The sequence below is a fragment of the Pseudophryne corroboree genome, chromosome 8, assembly GCF_028390025.1.
Source record: "Pseudophryne corroboree isolate aPseCor3 chromosome 8, aPseCor3.hap2, whole genome shotgun sequence".
Classification (NCBI taxonomy): Eukaryota; Metazoa; Chordata; class Amphibia; order Anura; family Myobatrachidae; genus Pseudophryne; species Pseudophryne corroboree.
This window is the reverse complement of record NC_086451.1, coordinates 285,505,603-285,512,848: the sequence shown is the minus strand read 5'-3', so window position 1 is coordinate 285,512,848 and position 7,246 is coordinate 285,505,603.

Genomic DNA, 7,246 nt, shown 5'->3' with positions numbered 1-7,246 from the left:
TCACTATTCTGACAAACCACAAGAACCTCCTGTATCTGAAAGCCGCCGAATGCCTCAATCCAGATGGGCACTCTTCTTCTCCAGGTTTGACTTTAAACTTCTGTTTTGTCCAGGGTCACAGAATCGCAAGGCTGATGCTCTTTCCCACTCCTTGGAGCAAGAAAATGACTCTGAATCTACTGGTAAACATACCATTATTGATCCAGTGGCATTCTCCATTGTGAGCGTGGACTCTATGCCCCTGCCAGGGAAAAGCCTCGTAAAACCGGCTCTCAGAAGGAAGTTTTGCAATGGGCACATTCCTCTCACTTCGCCGGACACACGGGTATTTAAAAAACCTTTTAATTTGTTTCCAGATCATACTGGTGGCCGACCCCGAAGAAGGACATCGCATAGTTCATTGCATCCTGCCCTAAGTGTGCCCAGCACAAGGTACCATGCCAGTTGCCCGCTGGACAACTAGTACCTCTGTCTGTTCCTCATTGTCCGTGGACCCATTTATCAATGGACTTTATTACGGATCTTCCTGAGTGTAACAAGTACAATACCATCTGGGTGGTAGTTGACCGGTTCACCAAGATGGCTCACTTTATTCCGCTCACCGGTTTTCCGTCAGCTTCCAAGTTGGCTCAAGTCTTCATCCTAGAGATCTTCAGATTACATGGTCTCTCTGAAGAAATTATCTCCGATAGAGGTGTCCAGTTTGTAGCCAAATTCTGGCGAAGTCTGTGTTCGTCACTTCAAGTCAAGCTAAAGTTTTCTATGGCTTATCACCCTCAAACCAATGGGCAAACTGAGAGGGTGAATCAGGACTTGGAGGCCTTCCTCCAAATTTATGTTTCCTCTTCTCAAGACGACTGGGTTCATCTTCTTCCATGGGCTGAATTTTGTCACAACAACCAGTACCATTCTTCATCCTCTTCCACGCCATTCTTCTCCAACTACGGGTTACACCCAAAGGTTCCAGTGTTTAAACTGCTTCCAGCAACATTAGTACCTGCAGCTGATATCACCCTTCACCAGTTTCTCCAAAACTGGAAGAATGTATGGGCAGCTCTCCTCAAAGCTTCCTCTAGGTGCAAGAAGTTTGCGGACAAGAAGCGTGGGCAACTTCTGCCCTCAAACCTGGTGACCGCGTATGGCCGGCCACCAAGAACCTCGGATTAAAAGTCCCGAGTATGAAGTTTGCTCCTCGTTACATCGGTCCTTTCCAGGTTGAACAAGTCGTCATTCCAGTTGCTTATAAGCTCTAGTTGCCTCCATTTCTGAAAATCCCTAGGACATTTCATAACTCACTCTTCAAGCCTGTGGTCCTAAATCGGTTTCATTCTGCGCTCCCCACAGCACCTAAGGTCCAGACTCAATGGGGTGTTGAGTATGAGGTTGCCAAGATTCTGGACTCACGCTTCAGGTACGGTCACCTTTAGTACTTGATTGATTGGAAGGGCTATGGCCCCGAGGAACGTTCTTGGACGAACGCATCGGATGTCCATGCTCCCAAGTTGGTCCAAGCTTTCCACGCCAGATTTCCTCGCAAGCCTAAGAAGTGTCCTGCTGTCACGATCCGGGTAATTGGACAACATTATTTACCTTCCAAGTGTCTCCTGAGACTGGCCCAGCGTTCCAAAAACGGGATTCCATCTGCGCTGTCTGTATGCAGCGCGCTCTATGTCATTGCCACAGGTCTCCCTCCTGTGATCCTGCAGCGCTGTCATGGCAGCCTTACAGTTTATTTGCATTGTTTTAAAGAATGGCATCTCCTGCCCTCTGCTGCCTCTGCCACCATTACTGCTGTTACCACATGGAATATACAAACAGACTTTCCCTCCAATTGCAAAGATGGACGCAGCCATGTTTTTCCTCATCACATGTCATTCTACAGCCTATCCGCTGCACTCTGGACTCTGCCTAATTATCCAGCCAATGCCTGCTTCCCAGTTGGTATAAATATCCTGCTCCTGGGCTGTATAATCGTCAGTGCTTTGGTTGTCTAACCTATACACATGCCTCTCCTGCTTGTGGATTCTACTGCTTGTTTTATCCAGGTATTCCAGCTCCTGTGATTCAGCTCCACTAAGAGACCAGCACCTGTTTCCATCCTGCGGTGCAGCCTGACTTCTGCAGTGTTCCAGCATTGCTCCTGATTACTCTCTACGATCAGACACCGGCTTCCTGCTTCCAGCGTTGGTCCTGCTTCGCTTCCAGCCTCCAGCGGTGTCCTGGTATCATTTCCAACTTCTTCTCTCTTCAACACCGCTCTCCATACTTCACAGTGTACTTACCACGACCTACCAGCTTTGCACAGTGCTCCTGAGTCGCTGGTATTCTGCAAGCGGTGCTCCACAGTTTCTTCTGTTTATTTCAACGTTATCAGCGGTATTCCCATATTGCCTGCATCAGTAACCATTCTACCATTGAACCACAGCGTCCGTCGATGCTCACCATCGGACTCTAAATCTACAGTGGTGAGTTCTGCACACCTTTCATTCATACTGGTTCCATCCGGCACTCTCTGCAATTACCAAGTACCATCTACTTCTGTTCATCTGTGTTGCTCCAGCCTCTGTATACCATCTGCTGGGCAGTACCAGTTCATGCCTCTCCTCAGCGGTTAGCTGTGGCATACGGACTTACCATCTCCAGTTCTGGCAAGGACTCTGTAATATTCTGTCCTGCAAGCCACAGCACTAATTACCTCTGCACTTCTGGGAACTGTACTGTAATTTACCACTGCACATCTTCTGTGACGTATTGCATATCCAAGGTGTCTTACGCTGTGTGTTCAATAAAACTGACTTTACCTTTTTACAACTTCGTTGTCGTGGCCACGCCTTTGGGCAGATGGTACTAGAGCTCCTGTATGTCTAGGAACCCAATACTACCTCCCCGGTTCACCTACACGTCAGCCCCTACATCTGAGGATTTTCCCAGGTCATCCTCAGCCCTCAGTTGTGACAGGGGTGTAATTAGGAGTTTAATGTTGTATGTATTATATGGTGGCCACTGATGCTGACTGTAGTATATGGTGTTCACAAATGCAATATGTTTTATATGGCAGTCACTAATGCTGCATGTAGTATATGGTGTTCACTAAGGCTGTCTGTAGTATATGGTGGTTACTAATGCTGTCTGTATTACATGGTGGTCACTGATACTGTTTGTAGTATATGGCAGACACTGATACTGTCTGTATTTTATGGCACTCACTGATGCTGTCTGTAGTATATGATGGTCACTGATGCCGTCTGAATTATATGGTGGTCACTGATGCTATGTGTAGTATATGGCAGTCACTTATGCTGTCTGTAGTATATGGGGGTTACTAATGCTGTCTGTAGTATATGGCAGTCACTAATGTCTATACCAGAGGTTCCCAAACTGTGTGCCATGGCTCCCTGGGGTGCTTCGGGACACTTGCAGGGGTGCCCTGGGTTGGTGGTCCAGGACCAATTCAAATTATTCATGGTCAATATAATAGGCAAAACCAGTGCTGGTGGCTGCCAGTCATATAATATGGGGCCAAACAGAAGCAAATCTTGTCCCTCACCACACAACTGACCCTAAGGATGACACTGGTCTATACTATATGGCAGTCACTGTTGAGGTAAGTAGCATATGGCATGCACTGATGCTGTATGTACAATCTACTCCAACGTGATAAGCAACATGATGAGTCGTTGCCCAGAGTGACAGAAAAGCTAGCTTCACCCATGCCAATTGAGTCTGGTGGCAATAGCTTATTCATTTACATTGAAAAAGGTAAAAAAAAAAAACAACAACTCAAAAAACCCCAGTATTCTACTGATAAATGTGATTCATAATGTCATTAGGTGTCTACACAAAACTCAACTCCATTGATGGGTATTATGAAGTGCTAAACAGCTGATATTAATGTCAAATCAGCTTTTATCCTACTGTAATCTTTGTTTTCAGAAGTGTGACAAGGTGCATGGGTTCTACAGAGTAAGATACAGGTGTTTTTCACAGCAGCAGATGTACAGATTAGGTCCATTAACATTGTAGAAAAAGAGATTTCATTTTGTGGAGGGAGATCTTTGAAACCAGATGAAAGAGTAAAGAGGAGATATGTTCAGAGATCTTTCTTACTGTGCTGAAGGATGCATGCTCATTTTCTCTTTCCTAAAAGACTTGAATCTTGAAACATTGAAGAGCTGCTGTTGAGCCTCACCCTATACATTCACTGTAACTGGGTGTATTATGCACCTTTGTTTTGCACTTAGGCAAAAAACTGGCATTACTTTGAGCAATCTATTAGAAAACTTTGCACACATACCATGTTTTAAAATTTGTGATGTCATCTCACTATTACAGGTGAAACTCAGAAAATTAGAATATCATGCAAAATTTCATTTATTTCAGTAATTCAACTTAAAAGGTGAAACTAATATATTATATAGACTCTTTACATGCAAAGTGAGATATTTCAAGCCTTTATTTGTTATATTTTTGATGATTGTGTCTTACAGTTTAAGAAAACCCCAAATCCAAAATTACAATATTGTGAAAAGGTTCAATATTTTAGGCTCAACGTGTCACACCCTAATGAGCTAATTAATCCAAACCACCTGCAAAGGGTTCCTGAGCCTTTAAATTATCTCTCAGTCTGGTTCAGTACAATTCACAATCATGGGGAAGACTGCTGACCTGACAGTTGTGCAGAAAACTATCATTGACACCGTCCACAAGGAGGGAAAGACTGAAAAAGAAATTGCAAAAGAAGTTGGATGTTCTCAAAGTGCTGTATCAAAGCACATTAATAGAAAGTTAAGTGGAAGTGAAAAGTGTGGAAGAAAAAGGTGCACAAGCAGCAGATATGAATGCAGCCTGGAGAGTATTGTCAGGAAAAGGCCATTCAAAAGTGTGGGGGGAGCTTCACAAGGAGTGGACTGAGGCTGGAATTAGTGCATCAAGAGCCACCACACACAGATGGATCTGTACCTGGGCTAAAGAAAAAAAGAACTTGTCTGTTGCTTAGTGGTCCAAAGTCATCTTTTCTGATGAGAGCAAATTTTGCATCTCATTTGGAAACCAAGGTCCCAGGAGGAAGAATGGAGAGGCACACAATCCAAGATGCTTGAGGTCCAGTGTGAAATTTCTACAGTCTGTGTTGATTTGGGGAGTCATGTCATCTGCTGGTGTTGGTCCACTGTGCTTTATTAAGTCCAGAGTCAATGAAGCTGTCTACCAGGACATTTTAGAGCACTTCATGCTTCCTTCAGCAGACAAGGTTTGTGGAGATGCTGACTTCATTTTCCAGCAGGACTTGGCACCTGTCCACACTGCCAAAAGTACCAAAACCTGGTTAAGTGACTGTGGGATTACTGTGCTGGATTGGCCAGCAAACTCACCTGACCTGAACCCCATTGCCAAGAGAAAGATGAGAGACATGAGACCGAACAATGCAGAAGAGTTGAAGGCCACTATTGAAGCATCCTGGTCTTCCATAACACCTCAGCAGTGCCACAGGCTGATAGAATCCATACCACGCCGCATTAAGGCAGGAATTCATGCAAAAGGGGCCCAAACCAAGTACTGAGTAGATATGCATGATTATACTTTTCAGAGGGCTGACATTTCTGTATTTAAAATCCTTTTTTTTATTGATTTTATGTAATATTCTAATTTTTATTTTGAAATTGGGGTTTTCTTAAGCTGTAAGCCACAGTAATCAAAACTATAACAAAAAAAGGCTTGACATATCTCACTATGCATGTATTGAGTCTAAATAATATATTAGTTTCACCTTTTAAATTGAATTACTGAAATAAATTAACGTTTGCACGATATTCTAATTTTCTGAGTTTCACCTGTATTATTAATTTAAGACAGAAATTTGGTAACATTCTTCAGTATTTTGGGAGAGAAACTTAAAGTTTAGTTTAGTTAGAAGGGTGGTTCTGCATTGATAGGATTATGATATAACATTTACACTTTTGCATGATGTGACTTTTCACATTTTACATCCTTCTAGCTTGCAGATACAACTACTGAGTTGGTGCAAAACCAATGCTATTTGCAGCGCATATTCAGTCCCTCTTAGTGGGGGAGAAACTAGTTTGACACTTTGATGTCAAGGAACATTTTTCCTCATAAGAGGCAAATTCAGCATGACACTTTCGCTTGTTGAATACAATAAGTGCCTGTGTTATTACATTATGCTATTTGTAATGCTTTGTCTATGCATCTTTGTGTTGAACAGCTACTGCCTGAACTGAGCAAGAGATGTCATTTGTTTGCTTCTGATTGTTGCACTTAGAAAGATATGACACTTTTCAGATGTTCAGTTGAATACTGCACCTTATTACATATTACCCCGGTACTGGCATGTTAAGAGGATTCCGGAAGGTACAAATTAATATGCTTACTTCCTTTTACCAGAAGAAGCTAAATGTTGCTCCCCAAATGTCCTTAAACTTTGCTTCCTTATATGAATAAGTAAACTGTCATCTCAAAATGTAACCTCATTGGTGTCTTTTAAATATCAAATGAACGTTTGGCTTGTTAACAGTGGTTTTTATAAGTCACCTGTAAGGCTTCACCATGAGTCTATATATTCTGGAGCCCATATCACCAAAACTACATAAATAAAAAAAAAATCACTTCAGAGAAGGGTTATAAAATGGTGCTTTATACATGTAGCTTTCAAGAGTACAAAATGTGCAATTTAGAGGAGAGAAGGGCAAAGGTGATATGATAGAAGCATTAAAATATATTAAAAGTTTCAAATATAAAAAGTAGAATTTAGGAAGGAAGTATTAGGGGATTTCTAGAACAAGAGAATCCACTGTCAGTTTGGAGGGATGAATGCTCAACAGTAATCTTTGAAGATGTTTTGTACATGGGGGGTCATTCCGAGTTGTTCGCTCGTTGCCGATTTTCGCTATATTGCGATTAGTCGCTTACTGCGCATGCGCAAGGTTCGCAGAGCGCATGCGCTTAGTTATTTTACACAAAAGTTAGGTATTTTACTCACGGCATAACGAGGATTTTTCATCGTTCTGGTGATCGTACTGTGATTGACAGGAAGTGGGTGTTTCAGGGCGGAAACTGGCCGTTTTCTGGGAGTGTGCGAAAAAACGCTGGCGTTTCTGTGAAAAACGCGGGAGCGTCTGAAGAAACGGGGGAGTGTCTGGGCGAACGCTGGGTGTGTTTGTGACGTCAAACCAGGAACGAAACTGACTGAACTGATCGCAATGGCTGAGTAAGTCTGGAGCTACTCAGAAAC